The sequence below is a fragment of the Chiloscyllium plagiosum genome, unplaced genomic scaffold, assembly GCF_037043375.1.
Source record: "Chiloscyllium plagiosum isolate Xiang-an unplaced genomic scaffold, Cpla_swu_hap1 HiC_scaffold_16, whole genome shotgun sequence".
NCBI classification, from domain to species: Eukaryota; Metazoa; Chordata; class Chondrichthyes; order Orectolobiformes; family Hemiscylliidae; genus Chiloscyllium; species Chiloscyllium plagiosum.
This window is the reverse complement of record NW_028270154.1, coordinates 89,010,202-89,037,428: the sequence shown is the minus strand read 5'-3', so window position 1 is coordinate 89,037,428 and position 27,227 is coordinate 89,010,202.

The window sequence follows — 27,227 nt, the reverse complement described above, 5'->3', positions numbered from 1 at the left end:
CAGGTCACTCCAAATACACATCATCTTCTGTATGAAAACGTTGCCCTTAGGTCCCTTTTATATCTTTCCCCTCTCACCCTAAACCTATGCCCTCTAGTTCTGGACTCCCTAACCCCAGGGAAAAAACTTTGTCTATTTACCCTATCCATGCCCCTCATAATATTGTAAACCTCTATAAGGTCACCCCTCAGCCTCCGACACTCCAGGAAAAACAGCCCCAGCATGTTCAGCCTCTCTCTGTAGCTCAGAACCTCCAACCCTGGCAACATCCTTGTAAATCTTTTCTGAACCCTTTCAAGTTTCACAACATCTTTCTGATAGGAAGGAGACCAGAATTGCATGCAATATTCCCACAGTAGCCTAACCAGTGTCCTGTACAGCCACAACATGACCTCCCAACTCCTGTACTCAATAAAAGAAAGCATACCAATGCCTTCCTCACTATCCTATCTACCTGCAACTCTGCTTTCAAGGAACTATGAACCTGCACCCCAAGGTTTCTTTGTTCAGCAACACTCCCCAGGACCTTATCATTAAGTGTATCAGCCCTGCCCTGATTATGCTTAATGTTCGATGCTGCTTTCTCTCATCTTCAATGTTTCCTTGCTCTTCATCCAGTGTTCAGCTTCCAGACTTTGATTATGTGAAATGTTAAAGGGATATGGGTTGGGTTACAGTAAGGAGAGAGGAGACATTATAAATCTGCCAGCAAGAACTGACCAAGGGACAACAGACAAATTGGCTGCAAGAATTGAGTGCCCAAACATTCCATCTTCAAGGACGTTAACCCCACCAGCCTCAGCAATGGCCCTTCCGATAAAGACTAGCACAATCTCCTGCACAGGGTTTAGAGAATGTGGCTGCTTCCATCCCGACACCAGCTCGCTCGTGTCGCCCGCTGGTGGCGTGGTGCTTTATCCTGTAAAACAAAGAGGGGTGTATGTCAGTGAAAGGACTGTGCTCTGAGTGCTGCGGCTTTCATTGTGAATGCTATCATTGGACATCACAGTCCCTGACACCTTCTCAAGATTTGGAGGAGCCGGAGTTGGACTGGGGTGTACGAAGTTAAAAATCACACAACACCAGGTTGTAGGAGAAAGTGAGGACTACAGATGCTGGAGATCAGAGCTGAAAATGTGTTGCTGGAAAAGCTCAGCAGGTCAGGCAGCATCCAAGGAGCAGGAGAATCGACGTTTCGGGCATGAGCCCTTCTTCAGGAATGAGGAAAGTGTGTCCAGCAGGCTAAGATAAAAGGTAGGGAGGAGGGACTTGGGGGAGGGGCGTTGGAAATACGATAGGTACACCAGGTTGTAGTCCAACAGGTTTATTTGGAAGCACCAGCCTTCGGAGCACTGCTCCTTCATCAGGTGGCTGTGGAGATTATAGGACATAGAATTTTTAGCAAATGTTTACAGTGTGATGTAACTGAAATGACATGTTGAAAAAAGACCTGGATTGTTTGTTAAGTCTCTCATCTTTTCGAATGACCATGTTGGTTTCAGTTCTTTCATTTGTAAATCCCAGAACTTTCTTAAAGTTACATTCTCAAGTGAACTTTAACAATAGGTGTCATGTCGGCCCAGATAGTGCATTGAAGGTGTGAGGTGCCCTGTGTGAGGCTGCCTGTGCCCCAATGTTCAGACTGATTCTAATCTAAAAAAAGGGATTTACAGAGTCTTTGCAGTTTTTAAGCAAAATAAAATGTAATTCTGCAAGTACAAATTCATCCCACAAACTTGTGTGTGTATGCGTGTGTGTGTCCATGTGCACGCACATGTGGGTGTTTGTGTGTGCTGGGGAGGATATGAGTGTCTATGAGAGAATGTGTGTATGTGTATGACCGTGAGTGTATGTGCGTGTGAGTGTGGAAGTGTATATGTGAGCACGTGAGAGAGAGTTTGTGTATGAGAGAGGGTTTACGTGAGTGTATGGGTCTATAGGAGTGTGTCTGTGTGCGTGTGTGTCTGTATGTCTATGAACGCATGTCTGTGTGTGTGTACAGTGTTGTGGGGTCACCTGTAGTGTGACATGAACCAAAGGTCCCAGTTGAGGCCATCCCCATGGGGACCAAACTTGGCTATCAGCCTCTGCTTGGCCACTCTGCATTGATGCCTGCCCCAAAGTTCGCCTTGGAGGATGGTCACCCAAAGGTCCGAGGTCGAATGTCCCGGACCAGGGACAGGGACGCAAAGTGGCTGAGCAGAGGCTGATAGGCAAGTTTGGTCCCCATGGGGATGGCCTCAACTGGGACCTTGGGTTCATTTCACACTATAGGTGACTCCACTGTAACACACACACACACACTCACACAGACCCTCTCTCATATGCTCACGCATACACTCTCTCACAGACATTCATAGCCCTCCCCCAGCACATACACACCTACATGCACACACACATAAGTTTGTGAGGTGAATTTGTACTTGCAGAATTACGTTTTATTTTGCTTAGAAACTGCATGAATCCATGTAAGATTCTGTAAATCCCTTTTTTAGATTAAAATCAGTCTGAACATTGGGGCATAGACAGTCGCACACAGGGCACCTCACACCCTCAAAGCACTAACTGGGCCGACATGGCACCTATTGTTAAAGTTCACTTGAGAATGTAACTTTAAGAAAGTTCTGGGATTTACAAATGAAAGAACTGAAACCAACATGATCATTCTAAAAGATGAGGGACTTAACAAACAATCCAGGTCTTTTTCAATATGTAATGTTAGTTACATCACACTGTAAACATCTGCTGTAAATTCTGTGTCCTATGATCTTATACTCCACAACCACCTGATGAAGAAACAGTGCTCCGAAGGATGGTGCTTCCAAATAAATCTGTTGGACTATAACCTGGTTTTGTGTGATTTTTAACCTTCTCAATGATTATCTAAAAAATAACCAATGCCTGTTCCAGTAAGAATTCTTCAATTTGATTAATTACGGGGATAGACTATTGCTTACTCAGTTAACATACATCCCAGACTCCCTGCAGAGAGCATGCTACTTTCATTTCCTTTAACAGCATGTCAATATCAGCCCTAGACCTGCTTGAGGCACAGCAGCTCAGTGGTTAGCACTGCTGCCTCACAGCGCCAGGGACCTGGGTTCAATTCCAGCCTTGGGCGACTGTCTGTGTGGGTTTCCTCCCACAGTCCAAAGGTATGCTGGCTAGGTTAATTGGCTGTGTTGAATTGCCCATCAGGGATGTGTAGGTTAGTTGCATTAGTTAGGGGAATGGGTCTGGGTAGGTGACTCGTTGGAGAGTTGTTGGATTCTTGATGGGCCAAATGGCCTGTTTCCACGCTGTGGGGATTCTATTCTGTGGATCACACCATGAGGGATTCCAGCAGCTGAAGTATAGCAGTGACCTACCAGTTTTGAATATGTCTGTTGACGCAGCATTCACAGTATTTTTGGATACAAGGGCGTCAGGTCTATGCAGGAAAAAAAAGTCTCTTGTTTTCATTCCTGGATGGCGTAATGTTAATTGAATATCTTCTTGTTTTGGACTTCTTCTGCAGAAACAAAAAAAATCACTCCTCTCTCTGGATATGCTTTAATTCAGGGATGGACAATATCCTTGTGGAGTAAATACCCTGGAGGAGGGCTCCTGCCCAAAACGTCAACTCTCCTGCTCCTCGGATACTGCCTGACCTGTTGTGCTTTTCCAGCGCCACACTCTCGACTCTGATCTCCAGCATCCGCAGACCTCACGTTCTCCAAGCAAATACGCTGCAGACTGCACTAAACTAGAGCCTGCATGTCCTCAGTACAGGGCAGCATGGTTAGGTTGGGCCGAAGGGCCTGTTTCTATGTGGAAACCTCTATGACTCCAAATGGATCTGACTGAAGGCTCTAATCAACTGAAGCACAACTTCAGAAGGTGCTGGAAATGTTCAGTTCTGTGGCAGTTTCCGTGTAGAGAGGAAAAGAATGAGCATTCCAAGTCTAATATTCCCATCTCTTGAGTATTTTTCTTTTATTGAACTTACTTCATTTTACTTTCCACCACCCCCATCCCCACCTTGATATAAAGACTAACTTTTCACTAGCATTTGTGATTGAACACATTTGTAGACAATACAATGCAAGATTCCTAGCAGTCAGTCCATTTATGCAGATATTTCTTTCATGATTTGTGGACCTAGACAGCTATATCCCATTTCTCCTCCACAATGCATGGTTTCTCTCCATTTAGAATATATTTTACTTTTATACTCAGAGTGGATGACCCCAGATCCCTAAACATTACTTGTCACATCTAATTAATCACAGAACGTTGCCTTATCTCTTGCTGTCTATACGCTGACTCCCAAAGGATTTCCAATCCATGTCTTTAAGTTCTTCCTAGTTCTGTGCACTTTGATCTTTTTCAACGATTCTCAAATTTCTCTTGTGAGTTTGTGTAGATGCAACAAGTCACTCCCTAGCCACAAGATGAGTGACTTCCTCAAAGAATTTTACTGGATTAGTCAGACACGACCTATTCTTCCCCAAACCATACTGTCTGTCTTTAATGAGCTCATTACGTGTTCAAATCCTCAATTTATCTGTCCCTAATAAAGGATTCCAGTAACTTCCCCAACAAAAGACATGAAACTGACAGCTCTGTAGTTCCCCAATAATTCAATCCAAATGCATAATTCCCAGCTTTGAAGTGTCTGTAATTGCCTATTGAATTAGGTTAATAGCCAAAGATTGAATCCATCACTTAGAGTCATACAGTCACAGAGCAGTAATGCACGGAAACAGATCCTTCAGACTAACTCGTCCGTGCCGACCAGATGGCCTAAATTAATCTAGTCCCATTTCCCAGCACTTGGCCCACATCCCTCTAAACCCTTCCTATTCACAGACCCATCCAGATGCCTTTTGGAAGATAGAATAAAGAATAGTATAGCACAGGAACAGATTCTTCAGCCCACAATGTTGTGTCAAACATAACTCCAAATTAAACTAACCCCTTCTGCCTGCCTTTGGTCCATATTCCTCCATTCCTTGCATAATCACGTGCTTATCTAAAAGTCTCTTAAAAGCCACTATCGTATCTGCCTCCACCATCACCTCTGGCAGTGCGGTCCATACTCCTGGGTCCTAGAAATGTGATCCTTAAAATTCTATTATTTTCAGTACTATCATTCTTATATCGAATCAGTTTCTATCCATGAAGCATTCTTAAACTCCTACACAGCCATTGTATTTTTTTTATTCTCTCTCTGCTGTGAATATTGATTCAGCATATTCTTTTGCAAGGCTTCCATTTCCACATCATCCATTTAAGTCTAACCCCTTATGCTGCTGTGACCCTATGCTTTATACAGGAATGATCTTTAGATTTACGGACTGAAAGCCTCCAATTGTGTTTTGAAAAAATGATTTTAAGCCATCATTCCGCTACTTAGTGCTTACAGTCAAAGAAGGCTTCACAATTGAATCACTGAGTCTTCTACATCGAAACCCCATTTAAACTGCAAACAACGCCACCCCAAAATAACCACCCTGCAGGAGGCTGGATGGGGACCATCTCCTGTACCATTAGCAAAACATCAGGACTATCACCCAGAAACTCAACTGGGTAGATACAAACCATTAGACTAGAGCTACTGCACAATGGCACTTTGACTATGAAGAAATGTAGCTTAAAAATGTGTTGCTGGAAAAGCGCAGCAGGTCAGGCAGCATCAAAGGAGAAGGAGAATCGACGTTTCAGGCATAAGCCCTTCTTCAGGTCATTTGACAAGCCAACCAGCTCTTTCTATGTTAAAGCTACTGTCATTTCTGTTCTGTTCTGAGCGAGGGTCCCCAGACCTGAAACGTTAACTCTGATTTCTCTCCACAGATGCTGCCAGATCTGCTGAGCTTTTCCAGCAACTTCTTTATTTGTTCTTTCTGCAGATCATAACAAGCAATGGAGATGCTGAAGGCACAACACCCTGAGCTGTCTCTCTCTTCTCTCTCTCTCTCTCTTCCCCCCCAACCCCCCATCCCGCCCCAACCAACTCTGCCATTTTACTGGACTCTACATTTCTGCCTTATCTTCGATAGCACTAAGCTTCTTTGGTGTTTTTGAATCTTCCCACATCTAGACAAGTGGGGAGTATTGTATCACAGTTCTAACTTGTGTCTATGGATGGTAAACACGATCTGCCTGAGGACCCCCTTATAAAAGTTGCTCCTCTTTTAGAACAGTGTCTTTGCTTGTAGTATCACACCAGGAGATGTGAGAGATTCTGAGAACTGAGAGGCTGACCACGTATAATGGAGAATGTAGACAAGAAGATCCAGCAACTGTGAAGAGAAAATGCAAAACATGAGCAGTACTTTCTGTTGGGTTCCTGGCCCTGGGGGAAGTTTCAAATGCCATTCCAATTTATTGATAAGGCGTTTGGAACGAAAGTCTAATCTCAGTCATGGACCAGTAAGGGTTCAATTCTCAGAAAACCTCTGGTGTATTAATATTCCTAAGGGTCTGTCATCCTGACAAGTGAAACAACAATCCAGCAGTCAGACAGACTCACTGCACAATACCCTACAGCTTTCTCAAACCTCTCTCTCTATCCCTCAGTATGTCATGTCCTGTTGCAATGAGTAAATTTAAAAATGTCACTTGAAAGTAATAACACGTTGAAATAAAAAATATGAAACCAGTGAAAGAAAGCCCCCCACACAGTAGTTAAGAAAAGATACCTTAAACAATGGAATAAACATACAATCAATATTCTTCTTGCAGGACTCTTTGTATTTGAGAGCTACCTGCAGCTCCGGGATATTCAGTGTCTGAGGTAATTCATGGGCCTAACTCTCATTGTTCTGAACAAAGGAGATGGGACACCCCATTTGTCCTTGGCCCCCTCTCTCTCCCCTCACAGGGCACATTGTCTTCTCTACCGCCTGTGCTATGTCTCCCTGAGATGCTCATTGGGACCCGAAAGTGTAGCTCCAAGACTGAGAGCAAATTATTTAATTAGAGGTCTTTCAAAAGCTCACCACTGCTTATGTTATTATGTTATCAACACACCGACATAATCACCGAGTCATCCAGCAGGGAAACAGACCCTTCAGCCCAACCAGTCCATGCCAACCATGTTCCCAAACTAAACTAGTCCCACCTGCCTGCGCTTGGCTCATATCCCTTCAAACCTTTCCTATTCATGTCCTTATCCAAATGTCTTTTTAACATTGTAACTGTACCGTCATCCAAGACTTCCTCTGGAAGTTCATTCCACACGCGAACAACCCTCTGTGTAAACAATCTGCCCCTCATGTCTTTTTAAAATCTCTCCCCTCTCACCTTAAAAATGTGCCCCCTAGTCTTCAAATTCCCCATCCTAGGGAAAAGAATCTGACCATTAACTCAATTTATACCCCTCATTATTTTATAAACTTCTATCAGGTCACCTCTCAACCTCCTACCCTCCAGTGAAAGAATTTATATAAATGATTTGGATATGAGCATAAGAGGTATAGTTAGTAAGTTTGCAGATGACACCAAAATTGGAGGTATAGTGGACAGTGAAGAAGATTACCTCAGATTACAACAGGATCTGGACCAGATGGGCCAATGGGCTGAGGAGTGACAGATGAAGTTTAATTTAGATAAATGCGAGGTGCTGCATTTTGGAAAAGCAAATCTTAGCAGGACTTATACACTTAATGGTAAGGTCCTAGGGAGTGTTGCTGAACAAAGAGACCTTGAGTGCAGGTTCATAGTTCCTTGAAAGTGGAGTCTCAGTTAGATAGGATAGTGAAGAAAGTGTTTGATATACTTTCCTTTATTGGACAGAGCGTTGAATACAGGAGTTCGGAGATGATGTTGCGGCTGTACAGGACATTGGTTAGGCCACTTTTGGAATACAGCATTCAATTCTGGCCTCCCTGCTACAGGAAAGATGTTGTGAAACTTGAAAGGGTTCAGAAAAGATTTACAAGGATGTTGCCAGGGTTGGAGGGTTTGAGCTACAGGGAGAGGCTGAACAGGCTGGGACTGTTTTCCCTGGAGCGTCGGAGGCTGAGAAGTGACCTGATAGAGGTTTATAAAATCATGAGGAGAATGAATACGGTAAATAAACAAGGTCTTTTCCCAGGGATGGGAGAGTCCAGAACTAGAGGGCATAGGTTTAAGGTGAGAGGGGAAAGATTTAAAAGGGACCTAATCTTTTCATGCAGAGGGTGGTGAGTGTACGGAATGGGTAGCCAGAGGAAGTGGTGGAGGCTGGTACAATTACAATATTTAAAAGGCATCTGGATGGGTATATGAATAGGAAGGGTTTAGAGGGATATGGGCCAAGTGCTGGCAAATGGGACTAGATTAGGTTTGGCATATCTGGTCGGCATTAACGAGTTGGACCGAAGGGCCTGTTTCCATGCTGTACATCTCTATGACTCTTTAAGTCTCAGCCTCTCCAGTTTTTCCTCATAACTCAAATTTCCACACATAGCGACATCCTGGTAAATCTCTTCTGAACCCTCTCCAGCTTTATAATATCCTTCCTATAACAGGAGACCAGAACGGGACACAATATTTGAATTTGAATGTTATGTGTATTTTACAGTGCGAGATACAATAAAATACAGTAAAAAGCTCTCATACGCTGCCGCAATACCATGCCATTTTGATAGTTTAAAAGGAAAATAATGAAAATGTGCAGAAGTCCATTGTGTTTGGGTTCTGCGCCAGATCAGAACCACTATCGCCTCGCCTTTACACCAGACCCAACTAACGTCGAAGTCACCAACCCTCAGGCGCCATCTTTCACAGCTGGGCCCAATCACCTCCACCACTGCCTGGCCGGACCCACCAATGTCGGAGTCTGTCAAGCAACTCTCCATCACAATGGATAGTGTTATCTTTAAATAGTGGCAGGTGCCTTTTTGGTTGTGAATGTTTGAGAGAGCGCGTTAACTAGAATGATAAAATCCAAAATGTTGGGGGTGGCATTGGATCTGTGTTAGAGGCTGTTATGTCACTGTCTATTCTGCATGTTTCTGGTACAGTTGGTTCTAATATAACGCAATAGTTCCATTCTCGTGTGATCTTGCGTTATAAGAAAATTTCACTACAGCCCATGCCATTTAAACTAATGTGGCCAGAATCTCCTTATAGCCAACAGACGTAAGAAAAGTTCGTGTTCTACAAATAATGGTCTAAATTCTTCAATCGCATTAAAGCCATTGTTAAATACCAAACCTTAAACAGATCATTGTTTGCAGCAAACTGCCCAGCTTTCAGAACAACACCGTACAACCCTGCCACGGCAGCCGCTGCAAGATGTGTCAGAGTATCGGCGCAGATAACACCATTACACCTGGGGATACCACCCACCATGTACGCGGCCTCATGTGACTCGGCCAATGTTGTCTATCTCATACGCTGCAGGCAAAGATGCCCTGAGGCATGGCTCATTGGTGAGACCAAGCAGAGGCTACGGCAACGGATGAATGGACATCACAGAACATTCACCAGCCAGGAGTGTTCCCTCCCAGTCAGGGAACACGTCAGCGGTCCGGGACAATTGACCTCGGACCTTCAGGTGACCCTCCTCCAAGGTGGTCTTCAGGACAGGCGACAACGCAGAGTGGCCGAGCAGAGACTGATAGTCAAGTTTGGTACCCATGAGGATGGCCTCAACCGGGACCTTGGGTTCATGACACACTACAGTGTGACCCTACTACACTATACACACACAAACACACACACACACACCTCATACGCAAGCTCTCATATGCTCACACATACACCCCCAGCACCCACACTCACACACGTACCCTCTCACAGAAACAGACCCCATCACACTCACACACACATACTTAACCAAGCTTACTCACACACACATACACACACACACTCACTCTGTCGCTTCTACAGGCGGACAGATATAAGCTTATGGGGTAAATTTGTTTTTGCAGAATTACGTTTTATTTTGTTCAAAAACTGCATGAGTCAGTGTAAATCTCTGTAAAACTATACAGAGGGTTTGTCAGTCTGACTCATCATTGGGACACAGACAGACTTCACCCCCATTGTTTAAAAGCCTGAGCTATCTTGAGCATGATTAGAAGAAGCCACTGTTGGACGGGGGGGGGGGGCGGGGACAAAGTTAGCAATCACACAACGTCAGGTTATAGTCCAACAGGTTTAATTGGAAGCACTAGCTTTCAGAGCGCTGCTCCTTCATCAGGTGGTTATAAACTGTGCTGGATAGTCCATAAGCACCTGATGAAGGAGCAGCACTCCGAAAGCTAGTGCTTCCAAATAAACCTGTTGGACCATAACCTGGTGTTGTGTCATTTTTATCTTGAAAATGCAATTTAAAAGAAGTTCTGAGATTTACATATCAAAGAACAGAAACCAGCAGATCCCATTACAAAAGACGAAAGATTTAATCTAAAATTGCTTACTGTATCACATCTCGATGACACTCCTTTGGCTATAAATTCTGTGATCATGGTCTTACACTCCACAACCACCTGATGAAGGAGCGGTGCTCTGAAAGCTAGTGCTTCCAAATAAACCTGTTGGATTATAACCTGGTGTTGTGGGATTTTTTTACTTTGTCCACACCAGGCCGACTCCGGCTCCTCCAACCTTGAAGCAGCTGAGCCATAAGTATTTTAGTAGCCGGTGTGGGGAAGTCAGGCAATGTTATAGAAATAGGAATTGGCATCCTCGAGAGACGCCATGAATATATGATCAGGATCTCATCCTGGGATTAAATGCAATGTTAATGTGAGAATAGATTGGTTTAATATCCAGGAAGAGGCATGGGATCAGAATTTATAATAGGTCTAAAGGCAATGGTTTCAGACTTTCCAACATTTAATTGGAGGAATTAGAAATCTGCAGCATGGAAACAGGCCCTTCAGTCCAACCTGCCCATGCTGCTCAATGTTGTTGATCTTCATAATGTAGTCCTGATGTTGGACTGTGTTTAATTTAGTAATAGTAAATTAAGGAACGGGCAGCGGTGAGGTAGAGCTGGGAGCAAATTGGCCATGTTAAATTGCCCATCGTGTTAGGTGCATTAGTCAGAGGGAAATGGGTCTGGGTCTGGGTCTGTTTCCCTGCTGGATGACTCTGTGACTCTATGAAGACATTGCAGGTGGCAGTGAATATGAACATGTATCTGTTTGGGTTTCCTCCCACAGACCAAAGATGTGCAGGTCAGGCGAATTGGCCGTGTTAAATTGCCCATCATGTTAGGTGCATTAGTCAGAGGGAAATGGGTCTGGGCGGGTTACTCTTCGGAGGGTCGGTGTGGACCTGTTGGGCCAAAGGGCCTGGTTCCACACTGTAGGGAATCTAATCTAACAGTAATGTGTGCTTTCAAACATGTTGCCAGGCAACAGCAAAATGAACAACCGAGAATCATTCTGTGGGGGATCACCAAAGATAACTAACAATGTGAGCATCAAGTCTTGTGAGGTGACCTTGTAGAGGTTTATCAAATCATGAGGGGTGCAGATAGCATTAATGGTGGCTGTCTTTTCCCTAGGATGGGGTAGTTCAAGACTAGGGGCACATTTGTAAGGTGACAGGACAGAGATTTAAAAAAAAATTTACAGAGAGGCTGGTTCGTGTGTGGAATGAATTTCCAGATGAAGTGGTAGATGTGGGTAGAGCTATAATGTTGAAAAGACATTTGGATAAGTACATATTTTGGAAAGGTTTGGAGGGATATGGGCCAGGAGCAGGCAGGTTGGACTAGTGTAGTTTGGGATTATGTTCGGCATGGACTGGTTGGGCTGAAGGGTCTGTATCCCTGCTGGATGACTCTGTGACTCTATGAAGACATTGCAGGTGGCTACAATTAGATAGACAAGAATTGAACCAAGTTGCTGCGATCACTTAGACGACTGTAAAAAGATGTCAAAGAAGAATGACATTTTTGACCAGGTCAAAAGTTGCAAGAGGATGAAAAGGGGAAGTTTATCATTGTCCCAGTCACATAGGATGTCCTTGGTGACATGGATAAATGCTGTTCCCGCACAGAAACATCACCGCTCAATCAATCCCACTGAATGTGATTTGTGTATCTAACCCGAGTTTTAATAAATACACCCAATACAGAAACAACTAGAATTATTTATGAATGGAAGGGTAAGAACAATTACCCACTTCTCTCCTAGTCCATCTAAACACGATTGGGCATACTAGCAAGATTAAATGGGATCCAGTGGGAATAAAAGCAGGATTTGGGGAAATTTTGCGAGCATTGGAAAATACATATGTGAGGAATGCTGGTTGCCTCATGGACATTCAAAGGATGTTGCAACAGAATATCCAGACTCATCGGTTAGCGTGAATTCCCGTAAACAATGAATCGTCCCTTGGGTAAATGGATGCAGCTTCTGGGCTGTGTATGGTGAACAATACCGAGCTGTGGTGCCAGATATACACTCAAACTTCAATGCCTGGGACTGATTACAAAGCTATGATTCACATCCTTCTGGCTTGAATGGAATTACTTCCATAAATACTAACATGAGGAACAGCTTTCAAGGAACTGTCAAGATGACTTGCACATTATTTCTAGCTTCAGTGCTCTGGTCACCATTGTAGTGGCCATGACTAAGATGATTGGCCATGGCAGCATTGACATTATTAAAAAATGGTGGCATCATTATGGCTAATTGACCTTCGCACATCCCATAGTCTCTTCTGAGACGCTGCCAATTGTTAAAGGATATGCCATTTAGAGTCATACAACATAGAAAAAGACCCTTCGGTCCAACCTGTCCATGCCGACCAGATATCTTAAAGTTAATCTAATCCCATTTGCCAGCACTTGGCCCATATCCCTCTAAACCCTTCCTATTCATATACCCATCAAGATGCCTTTTGAATGACAAAAAGGTTGGAGGTGTCGTCGACAGTATCGAGGGCTCCTGCAGGCTGCAGCGTGACATAGACAGGATGCAGAGCTGGGCTGAGAAATGGCAGATGGAGTTCAACCTGGATAAATGTGAAATGATGCATTTTGGAAGGTCGAACTCAAATGCTGAATATAGGATTAAAGACAGGATTCTTGATAGTGTGGAGGAACAAGGGGATCTGGGTGTGCAAGTACATAAATCCCTCAAAGTTGCCACCCAAGTGGATAGGGTTGTTAAGAAAGCCTATGGGGTTTTGGCTTTCATTAACAGGGGGATCGAGTTCTGGTCGCCCTACTATAGGAAAGATACAGAGGCTTTGGAATCTGGTGCAAAGAAGGTTTACCAGGTTGCTGCCTGGACTGGGGGGGCTTGCCTTACGAAGAAAGGTTGAATAAGCTCGGACTTTTCTCTCTGGAGAGAAGGAGGAAGAGAGGAGACCTGATCAAGGTATACAAGATAATGGGAGGAATAGATAGAGTCAATAGCCAGAGATTTTTCCCCAGGGTAGGATTGACTGGTATAAGGGGTCATAGTTTTAAGATATTAGGAGAAAGGTATAGAGGAGACGTCAGAGGAAGGTTCTTTACGCAGAGAGTTGCGAATACACGGAATGCGTTGCCAGTTGTGGTGGTGGAAGCAGGGTCCTTGGGGACATTTAAGCAACTGCTGGACATGCACATGTATAGCAGTGAGTTGTGGGGTGCGTAGGCTAAGTTATTATATTTTACATTAGGATTAAACCTCAGCACAACAGCCAAAGGGCCTGTTCTGTGCTGTACTTTTCTATGTTCTATGGTCTATGTTCTAAATGCTGTATTGTACCAGCCTCCATCACTTCCTCTGGCAGCTCATTCTATACATGCAGCACCCTCTGTATGAAAGCGTTGCTTTTTTAGATCCCTTTTAAATCTTTCCCCTCTCACCTTAGACCTATGCCCTCTAGTTTTAGACTCCCCTAGCTTGAGGAAAAGACTTTGGCTATACCCCCTCATGATTTTATAAACCTCTATAAGGCCATCCTCAGCCTCCAACAGTCCAGGGAAAACAGTCCCAGCCTTTTCAGCCTCCCCCTGGCAAATCCTCCAACCCTGGCAACATCCTTGTAAGGATGCTTTTAAGTTTCACCACAAGCTTCCTGTAGCAGGGAGGCCAGAATTGAACGCAGCATTCCTAATAATGCCCTGCAACATTACTCCCTGTCACCTCACCACAATTTGAATCCTTTAATCCCTCAGATAATCTCAAAGTGCAGTCTGCCCAGGCAGTGATCCAGAAATAAAGAGTGGTTCAGGTAAAAGACAGTGATAGTGAAGGAACATCACCAATCACTTACCCACTCCCAGCACCCTGATCAGATACTGACTCTGTGCAGATACAGGTTGAACATGGTGAGACATGAGGAGCATACACTGGCCAGGGAGAAAGGGCTGTGCCAAGTGCGGCTTGCTGGAGGGCAAGGGCACATACCCACTTTGCTGCAGAGAACTCTGAGGCAGTGTTCTGTGGGAAGGAGCACTAGACAGGGCAAAGGCACAGAGAAGGCAGACACAGGGGTTGGTTGGTTGACATCCGCATACAATGTAGGACACGAGGGCACAGCCTCAGGTGGAGGGACGACCCTTTAGAGCTGAGATGAGGAGGAATTTCTTCAGTCAGAGAGTGGTGAGTCTGTGGAACTCAATGCCGCAGAGGGCTGTGGAGGCCAAGTCATTGAGTGTATTTAAGACAGAGATAGACAGGTTCTTGATTAGTAAGGGGGATCAAGGGCTATGAGGAGCAGGCAGGAGAATTGGGTTGAGAAACCTATCAGCCATGATGGAACGGAAGAGCAGATTCGATGGGCTGAATAGCCTAATTCTGCTCCTATATTTTATGATCTGTTGGCCAGATTATTTGATAAAGCTGGTTAGGATTGTTTGTTTTGTGATAAGTCACATTTGAGCATTGTAGTTAAAAAGGTCAATGAAGAAGCAACTGGATCCTCGTATGATGATCCCTGGAATGGTAGGTCTAACATATGAGGAACGGCTGAGGATCCTGGGATTGTATTCATTGGAGTTTAGAAGATTAAGGGGAGATCTAATAGAAACTTACAAGATAATACATGGCTTGGAGAGAGTGGACGCTAGGAAATTGTTTCCGTTAGGCGAGGAGACTAGGACCCGTGGACACAGCCTTAGAATTAGAGGGGGTAAATTCAGAACAGAAATGCGGAGACATTTCTTCAGCCAGAGAGTGGTGGGCCTGTGGAATTCATTGCCGCAGAGTGCAGTGGAGGCCGGGACGCTAAATGTCTTCAAGGCAGAGATTGATAAATTCTTGATGTCACAAGGAATTAAGGGATACAGGGAGAATGCGGGTAAGTGGAGTTGAAATGCCCATCAGCCATGATTGAATGGCGGAGTGGACTCGATGGGCCGAATGGCCTATGTCTTATGGTCTTATGGATGCTATGATGAGAAAATGACACAACTGATCTTCTGGAAAGAATGAGATCCCAACTGATCTTTGGTCAGTGAAAAATTGTGCTAACTCAGGTGTGGGTTAGGGGAAAGTTCCATGTCTGGGTTCTGGTTTATTTGGAGGATAGTCATCGATAAAAATACATCAAGTAATTCAGATAGTTTGATTGAAAGCAAGTTTGTGGATGTCATACCAGAAAATAACCAAATGCAATCAACACATGTTCCTTACCTACAGTTGTTTCCACAGTTACATTAGTGCTTTCTAAGTATTATTCATCTCTGTAATGGATGTGCTTGAAAGCTGAGAGGATTCTGATTTTGCAAAACTGGGCGGTCAAAGTTCCAATGATGCAAAATATCTCACGAGAATTGTGAATCCTTTGTTTAAATTCATAGTGTTTTGCACAAGTTACCTAAGATTATAACTATAGATGCTGGAACATGATTTCAGAGAGTTCACCACCACAACGTATTCAATTTAATGAGAGTTATATTAAACAGCCAGACTACTCAGACACCTTGGCATCACAGTAGCCCACGAAGCCACCAACACACTAAAACAGCAGCTAATGAACTTGAAAGACCCTATACAAACAAGCAAAACTAATGTCATTTACAAAATACCTTGCAAGAACTGTAACAGTACATTAGACAAACAAACAGAAAACTAGCTACCAGGATACATAAACATCAACTAACCACAAAACGACATGACCCATGCTCACTAGTATCCTCACACACAGATGAGGAAGGAAATCACTTTGACTCGGATAACACATGCACCCTAGGAAAAGCCAAACAGAAACATGCACGAGAATTCCTAGAGGTATGGCATTCCAACCAGAACTCTATCAACAAACACATTGATTAGATTCCATTTACCATCCCCTGAGAAAAAGAACAGGAAATGACATCACCACAGGAAATGACATCACCAATCCAAGGAAATCTAAACCCATAAATGGCCCATGCTACCAGTGCTCCATCCGGAGGCTCACTGAAGATGTTACCTAGTATGGTGACGAAATGTCTGAAAAATGAACCTTCCAGCTCAGCGAGCAAACCTACATCCAGAACCTCAACCTGAGCGACAAATCTTCTCAAAACCCATCATATGCTACATATTCCTGATATTACAGAAAGTTCCTGGCTGGTCTGCTTTGATTACAAGCTGACAAAATGGTTATAGACAAAACAGGCCATTCAGACCATCTTAATCATTTGTCTAGAGGGATTCTGACAACTGTGCGAATGTAGGTCCATTGTTTCTTAAATGATTCCGAGAGCTTTTGTCCTCACTACTTTATCAAAGGGTTTATTTGACATGTTGGTCTCTCTTAATAAGAAAGGGAATTTCCTGATATCAGTCCTAAAATCAAATTTCTGTAGCTGGGTTTTCTCCAGTAGTTTAAAACAATATCCCAATTAATCTTTTCTATACAGTCGTGCCTCAAGACTTTATATTTTAAAATAGGACACAAGCAGATGATGAAGGTAGCAGCTACAATTCATGTGACCTCTTGATGTTTGAGCTCCACATAGTCCTAAGTGTCAAGTGAATATCTAACTAAATATAAGGGAATCCACTTAAGGATGGATCAATGCAAAAACCTTCCAGCCTGCATGCCTCCCTGCTTCATCCTGGGTTAGAGGGAATATTGGAGCTCAGTCTATGTCAGACAGACATTACTCCCATGGATAATGGCCCCAGTGGCCTCATGGATAAGGCATTCCCCTCCTAAGCCAGGGATTGTGGGTAAGTTACATCTGATGTGTTGTGTGTTTGGGGCAGCACAGTGGCTAGCACTACTGCCTCACAGCGCCAGGGACCCAGGTTCGATTCCAGCCTCAGGTGACTGTCTGTGTGGAGTTTGCACATTCTCCCTGTGCCTGCGTGGGTTTGCTCCAGTTTCCTCCCACAGTCCAAACATGTGCAGGTTAGAAGGATTGGCCAGGGGAAATGCAGAGTCATAAGGTTGAGGGGAAGGTCTGGGTCAAATGCTCTTCAGAGGTTCAGTGTAGACACAATGGGCCAAATGGCCTGTAGGGATTCTGCGAAGGCAGATGTGAATGGATCCAATGAAGCTTTCATTGTATTGAGATGATTTTGTTCATCTAAACTAAACTTGGCGGATCTTAAGGTGATAGAAAATAACAGAGAACAATTATAATCAACGCACACATCACCCTTTGTTTGGAGTAAGAGCTTTGGACTGAGGAACTCACAAGGTGATGGAGCGCATTGGTTGTATTTTTTAAACCAGCAAGAAGCTGTTGGACAGAGTTCCACCAAAAGGCAATGGATTAGTTTCAATACCCAGTTAACTGTGAGTCTCCCAACAGAGATTCCCCCAGCGTCTCCGACTTGGAGTACACCTGAAAGCCAGCTGCTCTCGAAAGGCAATGTCAAGAAACTTCATAAACGCATTGCTGCTCAAATCTAAGTCATCAACTTTCAAGCTACAAATATTTTTAGAATCCCAGGGTCAGCCATTAAAAAAACAGAGATGACTATAAGCTGTAAGGATATTACTTTCATTCGTATTCAGTGTATCCTGTAGATGGTACACTCTACTGCCAGTCAGCTTCAGTGATGAAGGGGTTGATGTGAAAATCGATGCATTTGTGCCAGTCAGGTAAGCTGCTGTGTGCTGGGTGGTGTTGAGCTGCTTGGATATAGTTGGAGCAGCATCCATCCAGAAAACTGCAGAGTATTCAATCACACTCATGTCCTGTGCTGTATAGATGGTGCAGAGATATTGGGGAGTCAGAAGGTAAGTTACCTGCTCCAAAATTCCCAGTCTCTGACCAGTTCTTATACCTACACTGTTTATACAGCTGATTCAGTTCAGTTTCTGGTCAACAGATTTTAACAGAATGTTGACAGTGGGGAAATCAGTGATACCATTGAAAGGCAGTGGGGAATGGTTAGAAATCTCTATTGCTGGAGATTATTACTAGCTTGCACATGTGTGGCACTAATGCAATTTGTCACTTATCAACCCAAGCCTAGATATTGCCCAGGTCTTGAGGAGTGGCCATTGATGCTGAATATTGTCCAATCATCAGCGAACATCTTCACTTCTGACCTTCTGAGGGAGGGAAGATCATTGATGAAGCAGCTGGAGATGGTTGGGCCGAGGACACTACCCTTTGGGAAGATCAGATGGAACATATCCAGGAATGGTGATAGTGGTGTCTGGGACATTGTCTGTAAGGCATCATTCCGTGAGTGTGACAATGATAGGTGATTCGTTGTCTAGTCTGTGAAACAGTGCTCCCAATTTTGGCACCAACTCCCAGACATTATTAAGGAGGAGTTTGCAGGGTCAACAGGACTGTGTTTTGAACTGTCATTCCTGGAGCCAAGGTAATGTCTAATGGTCCATCCAGTTTCATTCTTTTCTTTCAACTTGGCTTTGTTTATCACTCAGTGGCTTGCTCACAATGCTATAGGGCAGTTGAGAATGAACAACATGACTGTGGGTCTAGAGTCAGGTTTCCTTCCCTATAGGACATTAGACCATAAGACCTTAGGACTTAGGCCATTCAGCCCATCAGGTCTGCTCTGCCATTTGATCATGGCTGATATGTTCCTCAACTCCAATCTCCTGCCTTCTCCTTGTAATCCTGGATCCCTTTCTGATCAGGAACCTATCTATCTCAAAGTCACCTTGAGCTGATCTGATCGGTGCAGGCACATGCATATAAGCCTTGCCTGTGACTTGAATTTAGCCATTACAAAAATTTGTATAATAAGAGTGTTTAGAAATGAAAAAGCTCCAGCATAAAGTCTGAGATATTAAATGGCAAAATGGCAGTAAGGAGGAAGCAGGGACAGGGGACTGAGTTAGATGACTAGCCATGGTCACCATGGAATGGCAGAACAGGCTCAAATGGCTGAATGGCCTGCTCCTGACCTATTCTATGAAATAAATTGTTAGGTTTTCGGTGGAGATGATTGTAGATATTGACCAGGACATCTCCCCTGCTCTTCTTCCAAATACCATTGGATCACAAAAACCATAAGATGTAGCAGCAGAATTAACCGTGTCCTTCTGCCTTCTCCCTCTAACTCTTGATCCCCTTACTAATCAAGAACTTATCAATCTTTGCCTGAAATACACTCAATGACTTGGTCTCCGCAACCTCTGTTCCACAGATTCAGCCCTCCCCCACCCCCACAGCTGGTCCCCTTTGTCCTCACGTACGATCTCACCGGTATCCACATCCAGAGGATCATCAGGTGCCATTTCCACCAACTCTTGTGAGATGCACCAGCAGAACCCCTCTCCCTTTTTCACCTTCCACAATAACCGTTCCCTCCGGCACACACTGAACCACTCCTCTTTCACTCGCAACGGCTCCTCCCCAACCCCCACAGCACCTTCCCCTGCAAGTGCCAAATGTGTAATACCTGCCTATTTCCCTCCTCCCTCCTCAGTATCCAAGGGCCCAAACATACCTTCCCACAATCTTGTTGACTGCATTCGCTGCTCACAACGTGGTCTCCTCTATACGAGGGAGATGAATTCCTGATGAAGGGCTCTTACCCGAAACGTCAATTCTCCTGCTCCTCAGATGCTGCCTGACCTGCTGTGCTTTTCCAGCACCAGGCTCCCGACTCTTATATCCAGCATCTGCAGTCTCACTCTCCCCTTTAGGGAAACGAAGCACAGACTGGGTAACTGCTTTGCAGAACATCTACGCTCCGATTGTAAAAATGACCCTGAGCCTCCATTTGCCTGCCACTTTAACACCCCACCCTGTTCCCAGGCCAGCATCTCTGTCTCAGTGAAACTGGAAGATCAACACCTCATTTTCCGCTTGGGGACCCTGCAGTCCTCCGCACTCTATATCATGTTCAATAACTTTAGAGCCTGAGCTCTCCCATGTCCTAGCCCCTGCACACACACACAAACACACACACATTAACACATACACACACACATGGATACACACACACACACACACACACACATGGATACACACAGATACACACACACATGGATATACACACATGGATATACACACACACGGATACACACACATACACACACACATAAACATGGATACACACACATGGATATACACACAGGGATACACACACACACGGATACACACACACACGGAAACACACACATGGATACACACACACATGGATATACACACACACACGGATACACACATACACACACACGGATATATACACACACATGGATACACACACACACACACACACATGGATACACACACGCATGGATACACACACAAGGATGCATACACACATACACACACAGACGGATACACACACATGGATACACACATATGGATACACACATACATGGATACACACACACATACACACATGGATACACACACACGGATACTCACACACACACACATACACACACACATGGATACTCACACGCGGATACACATACACACAGATACATACGGATACACACACACACGGATACATACACACACACGGACACACACACACAGATACACACACACGGATACACACACACACGGATATACACACACATGGATATATATACACACACACGGACACACACAGACACATACACACACACAAACACACATATACACACACAGAGATACAGATACACACATACACACAGATACACGCACAGATGCACACACACAGACACACACACACAGACACACACACACTCACACACACACAGATACACATTCACACACACATGGATACACATACACACGGATACAGACACACACACACGGATACACACACACATGGATACACACACACATACACACACAGATACACACATACACACACTGATACACACACACGGATACATACACACACACAGATACACACACAGATACACACAGATACACACACACACATACACACACACAAACACACATATACACGCACAGAGATACAGATACACACACATACACACAGATACACACACAGATATACACACACAGACACACACACAGACACATACACACTCACACACACAAACACACATATACACACACAGAGATACAGATACACACACATACACACAGATACACACACAGACACACACACACACACACAGAAACACACACACACACATACACACACACACGGATACAGACACACACACACGGATACACACATACACGGATACACACACAGACACACACACACACGGATACACACACACAGATACAGACACACACAGATACACGCACACACACGGATACACACACACGGGATACACACACACATAGACACATACACACACATACACATACACACACAGATACACACACAGGCACAGATACACACACACACTCGGCCTTGTCATCACATGGGCTGCTACCACACACAACCCATTGTCAGCCACTAATAAGCCTCATTAGCAGCTATTCATTACCCCAGACTGACCTTGAACCACTCCTCTGTCTGTTGTACTCTCTCTCTCTTGTTGGGCTCTATCCCCACCTATCATTTACTCTATCCCTCTCCCCCCACCCTATATCCTGTATATAACTGACATTTTCCTAGAGACCATCAGTTCTGAGGAAGGGTCACTGGACCCGAGATGTTAACTCTTGATTTCTCTCCACAGACACTGCCAGACCTGCTGAGCTCTTCTAGCAATTTCTGTTTTTGCTTATGGCCCTTTATCCCCACTCTCTGCCTTCTGCCAGTCAGCCAATCCTCTAACTATGCCAGCACCTTACCCCTAACACCTGGAAATCTTGCCTTATTTACCAGCCTCCTGTGTGGCATCGTTTCAAAGGCCTTCTGGAAATCCAAATAGATCATGTTCACCGGTTTTTCTCTGTCTTATTAACCCCTTAAATAATTCTCACAGATTGATCAGCATGACCTCCTCTTGATGAAGCCATGCTGACTCAGCCCTATTTTACCGTGCACTTCAAGTACTCCACAATCTCATCCTTAATAATTGGCTCTAAAACCTTACCAAAGGCAGAGGTCAGACTAATTATCTTATAATTTCCTTTCTTCTGCCTCCCTGCCTTGTTAAACTGGCACGTCCTATTGACCATTTCCCAGTCCTCTGGGACCTGTCACGCTGCAGATCTCTGTGGAAGCCAGTGGGTTCCAAGGTGTGGACTCCTGTCAAACGGCGTTGTAACAGTGGTGGAAATACAGGCCCACAGCTCAGTAACCCAACTCAGCGCCCCACCAGCCTTGGTCTCCAGCAGCTGCCCAACTCTGGCCACTACTCAACCACCAGCAGTTTCACTTTTTCCAGCCTCACAACATCTCCTGAATCCCCATTGCCATGGATGCTGTCGCCAAGCAACCACACCACAGATATTGGCGACAGAACCTTTTTTGGGCGTGCAGTGCATTTTGCCTGAGCATTGCACTTTCGTTCTGCAGAGGCGCTTCTCACTCTCCCCTGTGCACATTCAGGAGGCAGCAAGATGTCCTACTCCGGAAAAAAAAAGCCATAACTTTTGATATTATCTTAACCAGTTTCCAATAAATATTGCTGAGGATCAAGACTTCCATGTCATGGGTGGCACGGTGGCACAGTGGTTAGCACTGCTGCCTCACAGCGCCACAGTCCGGGGTTCAATTCCCGCCTCAGGCGACTGACTGTGTGGAGTTTGCACGTTCTGCGTGGGTTTCCTCCGGATGCTCCGGTTTCCTCCCACAGTCCAAAGATGTGCAGGTCAGGTGAATTGGCCATACTAAATTGCCCGTAGTGTTAGGTTAGGGGTATGGGTGGGTGGCGGGTCAGTGTGGACTTGTTGGGCCGAAGGGCCTGTTTCCACACTGTAATGTAATCTAAAAAATCTAAAAATGACCCTCCTTGACTGCAGTGATTCCTGAAAGATCACCATCAATGTCTATGCAATCTCCTCAGCGATCTCCTTCCAAACCCTGGATGGGGGTCCATCTGGTCCGGGTGATTTATCCATCTTCAGACCTTTCTGCTTCCCCAGCACCTTGTCCTTACTGATGGCCACTACACTCACCTTGACCCCCTGACTTTCTTGGAGCTGTGGTATGCTGCTGGTGTCTTCCACCACGAAAACTGGTGTAAAGTATCTGCTCAGTTCCTTGCCATTTCTTTGTTCCCCATTACTACTTCTGCAGTCTCATTTTCTATTGGTCTATTCTCCTCTTGCCTCTCTCCTATGCCTTAGATATCTAAAAAGAACTCTGGCTATCTTCTTTTATATGGATTGGTGTGGTGCTGAAAAAGCACAGCAGGTCAGGCAGCATCCAAGGAGCAGGAAAATCGATGATTCAGGCAGGAGCCCTTCATCAGGAATAGTGAAGGGCCTTTGCCTGAAACGTCGATTTTCCTGCCTTCCTTACATGTGTTCTCTCCCTCCTGATTTATTTTATTACCCACATCCTGACTATTGCTAGGATCAGGATCTTTCTAAACACACAGATTCCACGATGAAATGGAGGGGCAAGCCTGACCTGCTGTGCTTTTCCAGCATCACACTAATCCAGACTCAGGTTTCCAGCATCTGTAGTCCTTGTTTTTACCTAGCTTCTTTTATATTCCGAGCTAACTTACTCTCATATTTCATCTTCTCCCCCATTGCTTGTTCAGTTGTCCTCTGCTGGTTTTTAAAGGTTACCCGGTCCTCCTGGCTTCCTGTTAATCTTCACTTCATTGTATGCTTTTCCTTTTGCTTTTATGCAGTCCCTGACTTCCTGTACCAGCCATGGGTGCCTCATCCTCCCCTTATAGTATGTTTCTTCTTGCTCGGGATGACTTTCTGCTGGGCCTCCCGAATTGCTGCTCCACCATCTTCCCTGGTCAGCTCCCCTTCCAAGCTCTGGCCAGCTCCTCCCTCCTGTCTTTGTATTTATCTTTACTAATATTGTCACATCTGATTTCAGCTTCTCCCTCTCAAACTGCAGGGTGAATTCTATCATATTATGGTCACTGGCCCCTAGGGCTCCTCCATCATTACACATCACCAAATCCACAATTGCCTGTTCCTGGGTGGGCTCTACCACAAGCTGCTCCAAAACAAAAACTATCCTGTAGATATTCCAAGAATTCCTTTCTTTGGGATCCACTTCCAACCTGATTTTCCCAGTGCACCTGCAGATTGAAGTCCCCCATGAGTATTATTATAGTGCCTTCCTTACATGTGTTCTCTCCCTCCTGATTTATTTTATTACCCACATCCTGACTATTGCTAGGATCAGGATCTTTCTAAACACACAGATTCCACGATGAAATGGAGGGGCAAGCCCAAGGAGAAAAGCAATCAATACTATCCCATTCTGACTCCTGTTACCCCTTCAGAGCTTCCAACTGAGTCTTTCTTTCTTCCCAAGCTCAAACAGTTCTACTCAGCCTGCTTTAATGAGAAATTTACATCCAATTTGCTGCTTATTAAATTGTGAACATAGTTACTATTCAAAGTAATTGTCCAAAGATGACTAAACAAGGGTGTGGTGGGATAGACTTCTGTTCTTGTCTATCAATTCATTGCTTTGACGGTCGGAGGATTTTCATCCCATTGAGATCCTGTTGAACCGAGTAAACATTGAAGGTAGGTCAGTCAATTCCTTTGTGACAACACAAGGCAGATGCTGTGGCATCAGAGTAGTTATTGTCACATCACAAAACACTGTAAATATGCAAATTGTGGAAGAACCAATTGTTCCAACCTCTGGTCCTCACCCCCCCACCACGCTCAAAGAAAGGAAATTCATTCTGACATTCTCTTGCTCATTTCCCTCGGGGGAGCTGACTGATGGGAATGTATACAAATGAAGGACATTTGCCAATCCTCAGTTACAAGGTGGGAAAATGGTTAAGAAAACAGTTGCACGATTATGAATGCTCTACTAACAAATGGCCACCTTTATGAACAGATATTCAGTGGCTCATGTTGGTCGACTGAGACTTAGTGATGAAGAAAGCATGAAAAACTAGTTTATACTGAGATGACTGGGCTCTATTTGTGAGGAGAGAATGTTATCCCTCAAAAGAAAAAATGGTGAATATGTCATGTTGGGGTAAAGTCTACATCATGAACCACTGATTAGATCTTGTACAGCCAGTGTACATTGGGGAACTGAGGGGAGTGTTGTCCCTGGACATTAGATATACTGGCTACAAATAAGGTTCTGCTGGCTCTAATGTAAAATTGACTCTTTCTTTCAAATAACAAAGAACAAAGAAAATTACAGCACAGGAACAGGCCCTTTGGCCCTCCAAGCCTATGCTGATTCAGATCCTCTATCTAAACCTGTCGCCTATTTTCTAAGGGTCTGTATCCCTCTGCTCCTTGCCCATTCAGGTATCAGTCTAGATACATCTTAAATGATGCTATCATGCCAGCCTCAACCATCTCTGCTGGCAACGCATTCCAGGCACCTATCACCATCTGTGTAAAGAACTTATATCTCCTCTAAACTTATCCCCTCTCAATTTGAACTTGTGACCCCCTAGTAATTGAGACCCCACTCTGAGAAAAAGCTTGTTGCTATCCACCCTGTCTCTACCTCTCCTGATTTTGTGAACCTCAATCAAGTCCTCCCTCAACCTTCGTCTTTCTAATGGAAATAATTCTAATCTACTCAACCTCTCTTCATAGCTAGCACCCTCCATACAAGGCAACATCCCAGTGAATCTTCTCTGCACCCTCTCCAAAGCATCCACATCCTGGAATGTACTGTCAGAGAGTGTGTGGGGGGGGAGGGGGAAAGTAGGTTCACTCGAGTTCCAGAGAAGTATGCAAAATGCTGTCAGAAGTGTCACTTGTTTGCTCGGGGTGTTTATAACTTTATTCCTATTGAAAAGGAACAATGTGCAGACTTACGGGGAGTAGATAGGGCAATGGTGTTGCTTAGTCAGAGAGCCCTTGCAGACATGAGGGGCTGAACAGTCTCTTCCTGTGCTGCAACAGTCCATGGTGAGGATTTTACTTCATAAAGGGGTGAAGCATTTTGTTGCATTTGTCACATGATGCTAAAAGTTGCGTTGGCCTGTTTGTACAGAATTACATAGACATCCCCCATTCAATGGCTTGAACCAATGCAAATGCTTCCCAACATTTCACTGCGTTGTGGGAGATGCTGCATTGCCTGTGCTTTATTTCTGTTTAATCCCTTTTGACTGGGGCCCCACTGTTTGCACCCAGGCTGCTGGATGAGCTGACCCATCGGGGCTGCAAGTGTCTGTCAAAACCCCATCCATCCCATTTAAACTCCCCCCGAATGGGACAAAGTGAGCCTACCCTGCGGGATGTGGATGCTTCACACTGTCAGGCCGGTGATGATGTCTCCATTCAGCCAGCGCTTGAACCTGTACCTGGGCAGCCAGGGAAATTACAACCCAAAGCAACTGAGGCCAAAACATTGAATGTTATCAAGAAGGAGTTGGATTGTAGGTTTTAGGGCGGGTGGGACTAGTCTAAATATAGTCTTATACTCCACAACCATCTGGTGAAGGAGCAGCGCTCCGAAAGCTAGTGCTTTCAAATAAACCTGTTGGACTATCACCTGGTGTTGTGGGATTTTTTACTTTGTCCACCCAGTCCGACACCGGCTCTTCCAAATCGGGACTAGTCTAGTTTGGGATTATTTTTGGCATGGACTGGTTGGACCAAAAGATCTGGTTCCTTGCTGGATGACTCGATGACTGTTTGTAAAGAACAGATTGCATTTTACAGTTCCTCTTTACACTTTGGTGAGTTAGGTACTTATTAAGGTTTAGTCATACAATCGATGAAACTTTCCCAGGTTCTGGAAGAGTGTACTTTTCACTGAGGTTCACGGCAGAGAGTGCGCCATGACTCATGTCTCTTTTATCATGCAATTGCCTTCCCTTCAGCTCACTGGTTACGCAGCTGGCCTGCAGAATCCTCCAGCCCATGCAGT